We start from the raw sequence: 15,679 nt of genomic DNA on the forward strand, positions 1-15,679 counted from the left end.
TCCCTTAGATGGTGTTAATTAATGAATGTCACATGGTTCTCCAATGTGGCTGACATCATTACTGTCTGTTTTGGTTCCCTTGTAATGTTTATATAGTCTGTAAACAATGAAATCAAATCCAGCACATCCAGTAATGGATCACCTAATGTAAGGGGGGAAGTGTGTTTGGAGGCAGAGGGAGAAGATGTGTTTTATTGCAGCTGCTCTGTTTTATATTACAGCCCCATCTGCCTATGCTGGACCTTTGGATGACATCCGACAGTGCAAGCTAAAACAATGATCATTCTGAAAACACTTCAACAGATCAGCTAAATAATCAGAACCAAACCAGATGGTGCTGTGAAAAACAAGTATCTTTTTCTCTACCAGTTTATGAATAACTACTCTTATAATGATGACAAAAATGGCTTCTAATATTACAAAAGCTTTGTATGCAAACTCTCCCACTGCTGGGTGAGGGAATGGGTCACTTTCCCTTTTTATAGAATTAAATATGGTTTGTTTAGTCTGTCTTTGTTAAGTCACTTTTCCAGGAGATAATATTTTCAGTATAAGATAATAATGTCAATATTAGGAAAGATGTTTTTATTTAAAATCACCTATGTAGAAGCACACTCTGCATGTACACATACGTACATCTGCTACTGTGATTACTAACAAAGATTTTTTCACTTTGTGTATATACAAACTGCTACAGTGTTTATATTCTGAGATATAAATATTTCAGATTCTTTGTATAGAGGGTTTAATTGACCTCCCAGTGCAAATTAGTGAAGTCAGTGAGTTTCCCCAAGTGTATAGCAACTACAGAACCACCTGTGCTAAGTAACTGCGGGTTGATTTACTGGGGTTTTATATTTCTATTCTATTTCTTGTACTTCATAAATTTTGGATTTTGCTATTCTCCCTACCTTTATTATCTATCAGTTTCTCATAAATATAGAAAAGTGGTAATTATTTAGCACCAAATATGTTTAGTCCATTTTATGTGGTAATTATATATAAAGTTAGTACATTCTCTGCAATCTAAAACAATGGGAGAGAAATTTTTCCAAATTCTTCTTGATAGATCAGTCCACTAAATATTCCCCTAAATATATAAATAAATAACTCCTCACGCTTATTTACTGTCAAGTGACAGAAAACTTGGCAAAGTTGAGTTATGAGATATAGTTTGATCATTTTGGAGTATTATTACTTTTAGACTTAACAATTTGGCAGTGCTAAAATATGATGATCATTTCCAGCCTTCTTGCCAGGAGTTCAAGGCAGGTATGAAATTTAAGGCCTAATTTTGTTCTGCCCTGATACTGGCATAAATCAGGAAGAGTGCTATTTCGTTCTGTGGAGATACATCAATGTAAAATTAGATGTTGGTACTGACATCAACCACTGCTTCAAAAACACTAGCAATAATACTGCTTTATTATTATTGTTGCACTTGATACTGGTATTTTGATATTCCCCAAAAAGGCAATGACAGGATCAACATACTACTGTACAAACCGTGTACTGGCAGCATACCATTATCCTAATGTTTTGGAAAATATACTGTCACCTGGCAGTAATGCTTTGGTTATCTGTCTCACCAGTCTGCAATTCCAGTTCTGCAGGACTGTTCATGAGTAGTACATTACCTGAATAGACAACTCTTTAACAAGATCAAGAACCTAATTTATGATCAGCTACCACATGAGAACATAAAAAAGAAGGGGGGGGAACAGGCAAATATGGGAGCAAAGTGACCTTGTACAGTTTGGTTGTGAGAATGACTTGGTCATTCTGAATAATTGAAGATTTCTGATGTAAATAAAACATTATCAGCAGTCTCCATCTGCCTTCTACTTCTTTACTAATTACTAGAAGGGAAAGCGTGTGTGACAAGGTTTTGGGGTTTTTTTAATCAATGGAAAAAGAAGGTTTTTCTGTCTTCTACTTTGTCCAATTGCTGAGATATGTTAGTCCAGTGTATTAGCTCTCTTCCTTGCTAAAAGGTGGCAAGAGTAATGTCTTTTGTGTTTTACTGTTGTATTTTTGATTTTCTTTCTTCAATCTTCCCTCCTTCAGCGGGCTGGAAGATCTTTACTGTTATTCTGGCCTTTGCATGCAATACTGTGAACAGATTGGTGTTGTCAGGGAATTACATCCAATCTGTGTTGAGCTTTGAAGAGGAATTGTTTATGATTAGGTGATTTACACTTGAAGTGAGCAGAAGATGGCAAGGACTATAATTAGAAGGAGGGAAATTTATCTCCCAACAGCATGTTCCTCCCTCTGAGCAGAGCCCTAGAGTCAAAAAAGGGCAGATGTAAACACACTTCTCCTCCAAGCTGGCTGATTCTGCACCTGGGTTTGATTGAGTCTGGGTTATTGCTGCCAGGAACAACAGTTGGACTTCAGCCTGGTTAGGAAAGGCAAATTCTGTCACCGCTCTCTTCTTTGCTTAGCTTATCTACTGTGTTTTCTAAAACATTTTGTTGAAGCACATCTGCCTCCTCTGACCCAGCTGGCCAACTGTGCATGAACAAGCTGCAGTACATTACCTGCTCTTGGTTTTGAGCTGTCACAGGTCACTTGAAGAGCTGAAAGGGAATCAGAAGGCCCCAGAGTAACCATGCTAAATAACATCTGTCTGAAGCTGAACAAAGAGACATTGTCAATGCCTCAACTCTCTTCCTTAAATCTGTGTAGCTGTATCCCACCCCTGTTCTTCTGCCTGTGTCTGTGCCTGTGCATCAGGGATGGGCCTCTGCCAAAGTGGATGTGGAGGTCCCCAGTAAGGAACAGTGGCTATAACCTATTTTATAGGTATTACCCCTATGTTTAGCACCCTAGTAAGTGTGTTGGGTGACATGAAAACGGGGTCAGGATTCCTATTTCCAGGCTCTAAGTCCTATATTAGCTTGCTATCTGACTGCCTTATTAACATCTTTGGTTACTCTTTGGGTGTCTTTGGAGCAAAGTGTCTGGGTTTCTGGAGCTGGCTTCTTTGTACAGCAATATCACTCAGCTCCCATGGTCTACTCTACCACTTCCAAGAGTCTCCTAGAGAGGAAAAAAAAGCAGAAAAGAGGTTTTGATCAGGAATATATCCAGTAATTCAACTCAACTGCATTTCTTTCTGGAGCAGTCCAATTAATCCACAGATTATTTCTATTGTTCATTTTAAAAGTCTGTATAACAATTTGTAAAGTTCAGAATTTAGTTCAGCTAAAGTTTTGAAGTGATAAAGTTGTCTTTTGACTGTAAAATCACCTCCAGCTGAATGTATTTTTTTTGTTGAACAGGAAAGTAAAGAATAAGTGGTAAATAAGAAGGTTTTCCTATGGACACAAGTTGTTTTGTTTTGTTTTTCCTATACAGTAAGATCTTTCTTGTTGAGCTTTTTTCCTTCTCCTGCACTCCAGTCTTGAGAGAAATCTTTTAAGCATACTAAAAGATACTTCAGAATTAAGAGAAGGATGTATGCTGCCAGAATAAAACACCATATCTAAACAATCCCAGCCAACCCACAATACTTCTAGTCTATATGATTTCCCAGCCAAGCCAAATCTACTGCCATCCAAGAAGCTGTTAAGAAAAAAGGGGTAAAAGTTCACGGCAATTTGCTTTTAATGTAATCACTTTCTATACATCTGGTAAACATTTTTTTTACAAATGTTTTTCTTGCAGCTGGTTTTTAACCATTTTTTTCCAGTGTCCCCCCTGCCCCCATTTCTCATAGAACAGAGATATTATAATTAGTTTCTAAATCTCATAAAGGATTTTCTGCAGGACACATTATAGCTCTAAAAAGAGACTGATTATATTCCATTGTGAACTCTTCGAGAGCACAGCACAACCATTTACGGTGTCTTCAGCCTCCCCAGTGCTCTGCAGTAGGAAAGAGCTCCTGGGAGTTAGCTGACCTCTGTATGTGACCAGTAGTTCTAGTCCAGGAGTGCTGTTAGTGCTTACTGAGCCTGAAGAAACAAAAGAAATGGTTTTACAGAGACTACCAGATTCAATAAAGCAGGAAAGGACAGGTTATTTATTAAATATATACCTTTAGGAAAGGTTGCTGATATACTTTTTATGTAATGGGAAGATAGAGACTGAAAAAGGAAGAAATACAGTTAATATAGTGACAAGTCAACAAGGATTGAACAAAAATAGTCTATACCTCAGGAACACAGGTGAAGAGAAAATAGAGGGGAAGAAATTGCAGAATTATTTCAGCAAAGATTGCACCGAGGACTCAAATTAATTGTCCAAATACCACCACTGGTTAAAAAAAAAATCCAGAGATTTCAAAGTGTAAGATTGTGCTGTGGAAAAAATATATATAACACTATATAAGAATAGAAATCATGGTAATGATAAAGTAGCTAGAAGTTTGAAAAAAATCAGTCTTTCATAAAATCCTCCAAAACCCGATTTTTTTACAGTATCTATGGCATCTGAGCATTGAAACAGGTTTCAAAGACTTTTCATGTCCAATAACGAAAGTAGATTTCAAGAGAAAGAACATACCAGTTCTTCTGACAGTAATTTATATGCTACATTGCTTTTCCTACTCAATTAAGTGGCCGAAACAAGTCAGCAAGGGCATCAATTTCATGAGCCTTAAACTTAGAATTTTGCTACCAGCAAAATTGGCTTAAGCAGCCTGACTTTCATATCCTCCTATTTTAAGATTAAGAAACAAGCAGAACTTTTCAAAGGACAAAGCCAGAGTTTTTCAAGATATGTAAGGAAAGGGATTTCAGAAGTACTACATGCTTAGCTTCCACTTAATGCCCACCTGCCTCTTTATATCACTGCATTTGAAATTCTAGTGTCTAGTAACTTCCTGACAGAATGTTTTTCTTCCTCTTGGTACATAGTGCAATGTTCCAAGGATAAGATAAGAACTTTGATTTTAATTTTTTAATTATTTCCTTTTTTGACTGATACCAAATATCTGAGTCCTCCGAGCTCTAAGGGACTTTTTGGATGAAGGATGAACAAGCTGAAAATACAATAGAGCTGCAGGCAAAACCTGAAATAATGCAGAGTGAGAAGTCCAGAATGTCACCAGAGTGTTTTAATTTTTTTATGGTTGCTATTTGATGCTCATGAGCATTCTGGCTCCAGATGATTTGTACTGCACTGCAGGACACACAGTAAACATGTTAGTACTTGAGCTACTAATTGCTCTATACTTTAGTGTGAAAATTATTTCTCTGATATTAAATTCAGTTCTGTAGAAGTGAATTTTTAAATGTGATGCATGGATGCAGCCATGATTTAAATGGTGTCTAGACCCCCACTGCAGGTACCGCACCCTGCTGTCCCATCCTCCCCAGAGCCCAGGCTGTGCCCCATGTCCCCAGCCACAGCAGGCTGCCTGCTCCATGGGGAATCAGCCTGCAGCTGGCAGAGACACAGTACCCGCAGCCTTTCTGGCTTTAGGGCTGCTCTGCCCCTCTCTCCCGCCACAGTGCTGGCACCATTTTGACTCCCAATACAGCACCAGAGATTGTCTCTGGAGCCAGAAGTTGCCAGGATGTGCTGAGTGGACTGAGTGATGCCAGCACCACAGCAGGGAAGATGGGACTAGCATGAAAGCAAAACCCTTTGTGGTCTGCCCCACAAATCTGTGCTTGGCATTTTATATTCAGCATCCAAATGCCTGGTGAATCACAGGTCACATTCATTAATTTAGGCTTCACTTCAGCTAGCTGATTAAACGTATAAAACAAATGAACATTCCCCTTGATTTCAATTAGATCATTCAATTTAAACCTAGGAAAATGCTAAGCTTTGCTGAACTAGGACCATTGCTGTTCCGTACTAAAATCTTACTTTATTTGAAGGGACAAAAATGGATAGAGAAGCCTGTCTACTATAACCTACAAGTGTTTGTTGTCTGTAGGCTACAAACACAACCTAAGCTGCTAAAATGACAAAATCAAATGTAGCATTTGTGGGATAAGACACTCAGCTGGCTTCTGATTCACTGTAACTCTTCCCCTGGTTGTTGAGGCAAAATCACACTTGCCAAAATGAAAAACTAGTGGTCATTCTGGGTGTGTCATCCATCTGTGGATGATCCTTTGGAAGTACTTGATTTGGCATTTGTCAGTATCCTCAGCTGTGGACCACTCACAGCTGCCAAAGACTTACAGTTGGACGCTTCACATTCTGCTGTTCTGAAATTCAACACATCTCAAACTGACCAACCAAAGGTAGCAGCCTCCTGACTTCAGTGGCTCCATCTTGGACTCAGATGCCCACGTGTGAATGGAGAGTCTGACATTTGGTTCATTTGTATGGTTGCCATAAGAATAGATTCATCAGTGCTTTTGGAGTGCATGCTATACTGCTGAGCACCATAGAAATGCCTGTAGATAAATTTTTTTAAAAGTAATTGTCATCATTCTCTTCAGATGTGCTCTGAAAGCTCTTAAAAGCCCTCTCTGACCCTTTTGTATTCAGTCATTTGTCTTGCAAAATCAGCTGCTTAGTGTGTGCTTGTGTAGTGCTATAAAGGATTGTGATGAAGTGAAGGCTGAAGCTCTAACTTTAAAGAATTAAAGAACAGGTATTATGTTCTGGTTTTCTTTCAGGACTGAAACTGAAATTAGACAGGTGAGATTGGAATCAAAAATGGTTATAAAGAAGGTGCAGTGAAACATAGAAAGAAATTTGTTTTAAACTGACTAATAAGAAATATAATGATCTATTATATATGGACACAAAAATATCAGAGGGCTGGAACACCTCTCCTGTGAAGAAAGGCTGAGTTGAGGTTGTTCAGCCTGGAGGAGCGAAGGCTCTGGACAGACCTTATTGTGGCCTTTCAGTATAGAAAGGGGGCTTATAAGAAAAATTGAGGAAGACATTTTACCAACACCTGTGGTGACAGCCAAGGGGTAAAAGTTTTAAACTGAAAGAGGATAGATTTAGGTTGGACATAAGGAAGAAATTTCTTTACAATGAGGGTGGTGAGAGACTGGAACAGGTTGCCCAGACAAGTTGTGAATGCCCCAGGTCAGGTTGCATGGGACTTTGAGCAACCTCATCTAGTGGCAGGTGTCCCTGCCCCCAACAGGGGGCTGGAACTAGATGAGCTTTAAAGGTCCCTTCCAAACCAAACCATTCTATGACTTCATGATTATGAATCTATCAATGACAGAATCTACATGATGAGCAGAAAGGACCAGTAAGACCATGAAATGACTCAGCAAAAAGGGGAGTTCAACTCACAATCAGAATCCATGTTAATAAGACAAGGCAGGAATGCTACTTGCCTAGGTAATAGCTGGATAGACAGCACCCTGGAAGCTAGATATGCTGGCTAACAAAAGATAGTTAAATGGAAATTGTTTGTGATGATGTTGCATATGTGCTGCTGAAGACTACAAGCTCGGAACAGATACAGCGTCTCCCTTCTGTGCATTGAGGAACTCCATAATAAGGGCTATTTCTCACAAGGAATGCTGAATTCTTGAATACAGCTGGGAAACAAGAGAGTACACTTAATAACTAAATCCACATCTCAGTGCAATGGTCTTTGCAACAACAAGCTAAATCTTTACAAAAGGAGTGCAATAGTAACAATAAACAATATCAATGCAAAAATATGAATAACAGCAAAAAATAATGAATGGAAGCAAAATTTTTAAGAAAACAAATAAAACTAGCATAGCACTTTGAAATAACAACCTCTCCAGTTAGAAAAAAACCCCAACAGGCCTTATTTTCTAGAAGTTGCTGACTGCACTGTTATCTACTTGAAATTATCACTTGTATCAGCATGATGTCTGGCTAAATCTAATGAGTTTTATTTGGAAGTGTAGGTTGGAAAAAATTAAGAACTTTCATGTGAAAAATTGAATAATTACGTATGTAAATATATGAAACTCTAACTATATGAAGGGTACCCTGTGCCAGAGGCTTCACAGTGATAATGTATGTTTGAATAGCTACAGGTGTGTCTTCAGCACCCACATCACCCAGAAAAAATGCTGTTCTTAACCAAATATATTCTGGAGGATCTGAATCAGTCATCAGAAGTTTTTCCAGTTAGTTGGTTGGTTGGGTTTTTCTCCCCCATTCCAAAGGAAGCAAGACATAAATGAGATTCCCATGGAACAGGTAAATCACCCATGACCCTAAACTTACTACAGGAACAAATTAATGAAATATACCTCTTTGCATGCTATTAATAATTTTTGAGAAGCTTACTGATTCAGTGAGAAGAGTTCTTTAGTAAATAAAAGGTAAATAATATAAAGACACCTGCAAAAATTAATCTCTACTTGAATTTCTCTGTGCTTATGATGAAAAGAAAGACTGCCATTAATACAAGGCAACAACACATCTAAATGTTTCTCAGAAGCTCAACATGCAAGAACTCACATGAAAGAAAACACATGAAGACTAGTTTATATTCATTATTTATACTATAGAGTCACTATTAGTGCTCTTAACAAGGCTACATCTCAAAAACTGAAAGTGAAATAAGAAGCTATATTTCTCAGGAAGATTAAGGGAAATTATTTAAAAATTATAGTCATGCACCTGCTAGAATATGAAAACTTACAAATTGACAAAACTGTATGGATACAAAAAGTGACATTTTCCAATATCCAGCAAAAGAACATTAGATTCCTTAGAAGCTAAAGACATGATTATAGATAATTCCAGTGAATGAAAAATTGCCTTGGAATTGATGAATAATGTGCACAGCAGTATATTACACCTTTAACCCCTCTGTTAGCTCATGCAACTGATTGGACAGATCTGTAGTATACAACAATGTGATTTAATATTATTTCCCCTAGTTAGTTGAAAGCATAAATCAATTATGTACTCCCTAGTAAAACATGTTTAAAATATCATCTTTCTGTGCAGAATATGAATTTAGAGTTTGGAATTATATGCCTATCCTGCCTAAATTTATGTTGTTACATGTGTTTGCTCAGCTTTTCTTTACAATTATACCCCAACAAGAAAAACAATGGATATTTCTATATTGGATATTTTGTCTTTCATCTGAAGATTAAATTTAAGGTTGGGAGGACTTTAGCATACCACTCTCTTCTGACTTGTTAAGACAGTTTGTGCTTGTATTCTTTGGAAGCAAATACAGTGGCATGAAAGACATGCAGTCTGTATCAGAAAGTCTTCTTCAGTGCCATTATTTAGGTTTTATTGAAAGAAAAGTGAATACTATTCCAATTTGCAAGATCCATTTTGCTGAGATCATCTCCTATCTCCACTATATGCTAACCTAGAAAACTAGTGCTGCATCAAAACAACTGGAAATAAATACCTTGTTTTTCCAAATATATTGAATCCTCCAGTGTGTCAAATACCATTTGAAATTAACAAATGCGTCTAACTGTGAAATACATTAATTAGCACATCTTAAAAGGAGATTCTCACTTTTTCTGTCTTTGTAAGCTTTACCACTGATTCATTAGATGGTATCTCACCAAAAACTCAAAAATTTTCTAGATAATTCACAATTCATGACCCTCAGCTTCTCACCTAAATTAATTTGTGTCCTAAGAAAGGATTCAGAAAAGCCAAGATGTTGGTCATACAGCAAAATAAACTAGGCAGAGTTTAGACTTGGTAGAATTTCTTGGTCCCATCTGTCCCTCAGAGATGGGTAAGTACCTAACAACAAAGTAACTGAGCTCAGCTTTCAATTAAAAGCCATATCTTAGAATGAAACACTTTTAAAAGGACATTTCTTTCACACTTCTCAGGGGAAGAAATATTGCTCAGCACCTTCTTCTCTTCAATCTATAGTATGTCACAATAGTTAGTGGTATTTTTTTTAGCTGTAACAGTAGAAGAACAGAACGAAGACAATCACAGAATCACAGGATGGCTACAGTTGGAAAGACCTCTGGGTATCATCTCGTCCCTGCTCAAGTTCCCTGTTCGAAACAGGGATCCATGTCCAGTGGCATTTTGAACACCTCCAAAGATGGAAACTCTGTAATTTCTTTGGGCAACCTCTTCCAGAGTTTGACAATAAAAAAATATTTTCATTTTTTTAAGGGGAATTTCTTGTATTTCCTTTTGTGCCCATTCCTTTCTTCCTTTCAATGGATACCACCAAGAAGAGTCTGGCTCTATCCTTTTTTACTTCCTCCCATGAGGTATTGATCAGGTGTTTCCTGAGCTTCATCTTTTCCAGACTCAACAGTCCCAGCTCTCACAGCCTCTCCTCATACAAGAAATTCTCCAATTCCTTAGTCATCTTCATGGCCCTTTTCTGGGCTCACTCTAGTATGTCCCTGACTCTCTTGCACTGGGAACCCCAGGACTGGGCACAGCAGTCCAGGTGAGTCTCACAAGTGCTGAGTGGAGGCGATCACCTCTCCTGACCTGCTAACAATGTTGTTCTTAATGCAGCCTAGGATGGTGCTGGCCACCTTGGTGGCAAAGGCACATTGCTGGTTTTTGTTCAACTTTACAGCCAACTTTACAGGACTCCCAGGGGATTTTCCTCAAAGTTATTTTCCAGACAGACATCCCCCAGGATATTACTGGTCCATGGAGTAATTCCTCCACAGATACAGGGCTTTGTATTTCTGTTTCACTGAACTTTGTGACATTAGTCTTTGCTCACTTCTCCACCCTGTTCACTGATAGCACAACCATCTGGTGTATCAACCACTCCTCCTAGTTTTGTGTCATCACAAACTTGCTGAGATTATGCTCTGTCCCATCATCCAGATCACTAATGATGATGTTCAACAGTATTGCCCCCAGTATTGACCCCCGGGGTACACCACTAATGCACGGCCTCTGGCTGGACTTTGTGCCACTGACCACAGCCCTTTGAGCTCAGCAGTTCAGCCAGTTTTCAGTCCACCTCATTGTCCACTTACATAGGCTGTTCTTCACTCAGTTTGTCTATGTAGATGTTACTAGAGATGGTGTCATTCCAGTGAGACTGTAGCCCAGCAACTGCACACAGACCTGTAATTCCTCCTGTTTGCTCTCCGTGTTGCATGCATTAGGATACACAAACTTCAGATAGGCACCTAGTGGTGCTAATTTATTAGTAAAAATTAGGTCTACAATGTACAAGTAAATGAACACCTTTTTTTAAATTAGAGCATAGATGATACCAAGTGTTGTGTTTTAACACATAGAGAAGGAAGAGGCCAGGCTAAAACTGATGCTGATTTCCTACGCTTTTACAAGGGAAACATCAAGGTTAGATGTCACCATTCTAACCTTGGCCGCTCAGACTTCACCACCAAACCTCAGGTTGATTCTTATATCTTCTATAACAATTGGTGCTTATTGCATCCGCCTACAAACCTTGTCTTGCCAATACATCCAACACTGGCATGGAATGTGAGAAGCAAAGATTCAAAATTTCCCTCTGCTGGAAGTTTTGTGTTCCTCACTTCTCAGGAAAGCATCCTATGAATTCTGAGTCTTTCGCAGCCTGCTTTGTTAAGGCTATTCATGCACATGTAATAATTAATTTTTCATTGGTCTGGAAACCAAGTATAGGCCAGTAATGAGAGAAAGTGTATCCTAGTCACTTCCTGAATTTCTAGTTGAGTAATTTACTCAAAACAGAACAACTTTTAAAAGTGAGATTGCAAACATCCCATTCCTCCAGACCCCCATACTTTAACAGTACACTAACATTTACTGTAGAGTATTTTCCAAGCAAGCATTCTCAGAGGATGGAGTTGAATACTGAATGTCAATCTTGACATGATTCTCCAGTGCTCTAACCTTTCCAAGTAAAGGTTCTCAGCTACAGTTCATTACTTCATTGTATGGATCAAGTTCTTTAGATGAGATATATAGACTACAAATCCCCACTTGAAAGAGCACTTTGGTGGATGTAGGAAAGGTTTGAATTTGACTAAACTGTAGATTTATACATCAGAAGTATCAGCTGTACACTTGCTGCAACACTTGGTGCTTCAGATTAACACTTCTAGGATATGAACAAGAAAAATAGGAGCATAAATATTCTTCAACTTGTTTTATTTTATGTGAGCATAAAAATATAACTTACCCCGTGCATAGCTTCTGAATTTAATTCTGCATTTCCCATAGGAGAAGATCACAGTTCTGTTAAGTATTTCAATTCTTCTGAATCCGAATATTTCTATAACCTGACAGGGTAATGAGAGAGGTTTCACTGGAACTACACTAAAGACTAGTTTCTTTGCTGTGTTACTTGTTAGTTTCACACCAGAAAACTTTATCCTTTAACTCTATTCAGTAAAGAAAGGGGGATGGGCACTCTAAAACTTTCAATAAATTCCTGCAGAGATATGCTTAGAATTGGGCATCCAAAGTCACTAAGATTCTTCAGCATACAGCTTTTGCCTTTCAGGTGTCAAAGCAGGACACAAGTCTTCTAAAGACCATGTTAAATCTGTCAGTCTCATGTAGATGTCACAGATAGTGTGTCATTTCAAATGGCACTAGATGTCTACATTTGGACAATTGAGTTGAATGTAAGAGCTGAGATTCAATAATAGATTAAGATGTCTAAATTATGGTGTGAATTTGTCTAGAATCACATTACAGTATACAAAATCTACAGAGATATTCATTTGACCAGAGATTGTCTTCTGCTTCAGGTTGAAGTGAGTAGGAATGTAGACTCAGTGAACTTCATTGATTAGAATTCCACTTAGCTCTAATGTCCAACTCACATTCAGACTCCCACATGTAGGTGCTCTTGCGTTGCTGAAAGTAATGCCAGTAATCTGGGAAGAGCCATGATTTTCAACAAATAAAGATAATGATTTTCCACAAGTTTCATTTAAGTACTTTTCTAGAACAGAAATTTTTGCAATCCCAAGAAGAATAATAAGCCTGAAGGTGTGACTAGAAAAGGCTTCCAGAACAACAGCTTAAGTGCTAATAAGTGGCTACAACACTTGGAGTATGTCTCAAGGCTGACATGCAAATGCATGGAAAACTACAAAATAAAAGACAACTTTTGGCACAGAATACAGATGTTAACCTCATTTTCTTTTTTTCCACTAGCAATATTTCTGCCATTACATGCATTTTGGGAAGGGTAAGGATGTAAACATTCCTTTCCTGTTTCTACTTATTCAGAATGGTAGCCTAAAGTGTAATAATCCTTCCCTAGCTAGTTGAAATTAGTTGTACAGTGAATACAAGGTGATCTCCCTCAATATCTTGTGATTCTCTGCATTGACTGTTTGGAGTTTTTCTTCCTGAATAGCACACCACTATGAAAAATTTAACTGAAAAGTTCTTAATTTGCGAAAAAAACCCAGAAACTAAAGCTATGGGAAGAAAGGAAATAATTTTAAATTCAGAATTTCAAAAAAGAGGCACGGAATGTTTAATTATCTCCTCCAAATTTAGTTAATTACATGACCTGCAAATTCCAGGTTTTTGAAGCTACTGTAAGTTACATATTTTTCTCTATTAGCTCAAGAGCAAGAAACATGCATACTACGCTTATGACAATTTGGTAGTTTATGATGACCTTGTTCTGCATTTTCATCTTCCAACTGTTTAATTATATGAAAACAGTCCTGAAATTAGTATCTAAGAAGAATGATGGTCTTCCCAAAGACAAGACTGTCACATGATTAAAATAAATTAGATTCAGCAACATCACCAAACTGAAATCTGTCATGGAAAACCAGCTATAGTTTAGCTAATTCCTGCCATTCTTAAAGACAAAGTTCTCTATTTTAAATCACTCTGGAACAGAATGAACTTTTAGTGAAGTTTGCTTTAAAGAATAAAGTAACAAAACATGAAATTAATACAGTACTCTACCATAATAACAGACAAGCCAAAAGTCTGAAGCAGTAAGAACATACGACTATACTTTAGAACATTCATTTATTCTGAATTAGGCAAAGGGAATCTCACCTGGATTCAAAATTACCCAGTCTTTAAAGCCAGTCAAAGACCTTCCTAGTGTGCTAAACAGGATGGAGTGACTCCTGCAATAATTAGCTGGAAGAAAAGAACATATCTTCTCCACCACCACCACCACTCCCAACCCTCCCCTTTACTGGTTTTCAAGGTACTATTCAAGAGTTAGATTAAAATTTACTTTTCCTTAACAGAAAAAAAACAGCACCACACTTTAAAATACTAAGCTGGGATTTAAGCATGCCTCACAACTTCTACCTGCTCTGAAAAAATACATATAGGGGAACCATATCTTTTACTTGCTATAAGAAATGAAACTTTGCAATAGGCAAACTTTTCATGAACAAATAAAAACCTTCCTCAGTTTTTGAGACTAACTGTTGGTGCCATTTTGATGATCACATACATTGGGATCTGACAACATCCATCTTGCCATTCAATTCCTAAGAACAGGATCTCCTGTGCAGGTCCCTTGACCTTACTTTGATTTATGGCAAAACCAGCCTTCAGAAGGATTTGGATTATTTTCTTCCCTTTCTCAAAAACTTCTTCTCCATGTTGTCCCACACAATGATGTCATCAATGTATTGAAGGTGTTCTGGAGCTTCTCCCTGATCCAGTACAGTCTGAATCAGTCCATGGCAAACGGTAGGACTGTGTTTCCACCCCTGGGGCAGTCGATTCCAGGTGTACTGGACGCCCCTCCAAGTGAAAGCAAACTGTGGCCTGCACTCTGCTGCCAGAGGGATTGAGAAGAATGCATTAGCAATATCAATTGTGGCATACCACTGGGCTGCCTTTGGCTCCAGGGGTATGGGGGGAAGGGGGAACAAACAAGCAAAACAAACTGCACGTGATGCAGCTTCTCACCACCCACCAACTCAATGCCACCAGTCCCCGAGTCACAACCACCTCCCCCATACACCAACTCCCCAGGTTAATATACTGGTCATGGCATCACATGGTATGGAATATCCCATTGGCCAGTTGGGGTCAGGTGTCTTGGCTGTGGCCCCGCTGCCCCAGCCTCTTACCCATGTGGTGGAGCATGGGAAGTTGGAAAAGTCACCGACTACTATAGGCACTACATAGCCACGCTGAGCTGCTACTTAACAACAACTAAAGCACCAATTTGTAATTGGCACTTTACCAGCTACAGTGAAGAGAATTAACTCTATCCCAGCCAAAACTAGCACAAGCTTTTATATCACCCGACTGATCCCTTCTTTAGAATAAAAAATGTAGGTAATAACATCTGGGGTTTTTTTGACCAAAATCATTGGGCTCTGCTCTTTTTTATCTTCTCTTAACACTGAGCACAGGGTTTCAAGCAAAGATCATATATTTATATGTTTAACAAAAACTAAGAGTTCTAGAGATTACCCATTATTCAGATCATACCTAATGTCTAGTTAGTATCATTAAAAGGAACTTACAGCTAATATCCTATAAATCCTCAAACCTTGCTTTCATGTATCTTTCTCCATGTTGTCACTGAGACCTCAGGAGTGTATTATTCTGTTTACCCAAGCCAGAAACTGAGAAGCAGTTGAGTATTAATGTACAGTGAAGATGGGTACATCTGGTTGTTTTTCTCTCTTCTTGTGCCTTTAGTGCATATCCAAAGGCAATATAATGCTTGAGTCAAGAAAAAAAAAAGTAGTCATATTGGAACAATAATTAAGCAATGTCATTTACAAGTGGACAAATGAAAAAGGCAAATTGTCAGTTTCTGAAGAGGTTTAGATTCTAGATTTTTAAAAGGTCATTCAGGCCCACAATG

The sequence above is a fragment of the Phalacrocorax aristotelis genome, chromosome 3 (genome assembly GCF_949628215.1).
Source record: "Phalacrocorax aristotelis chromosome 3, bGulAri2.1, whole genome shotgun sequence".
Taxonomy (NCBI): domain Eukaryota; kingdom Metazoa; phylum Chordata; class Aves; order Suliformes; family Phalacrocoracidae; genus Phalacrocorax; species Phalacrocorax aristotelis.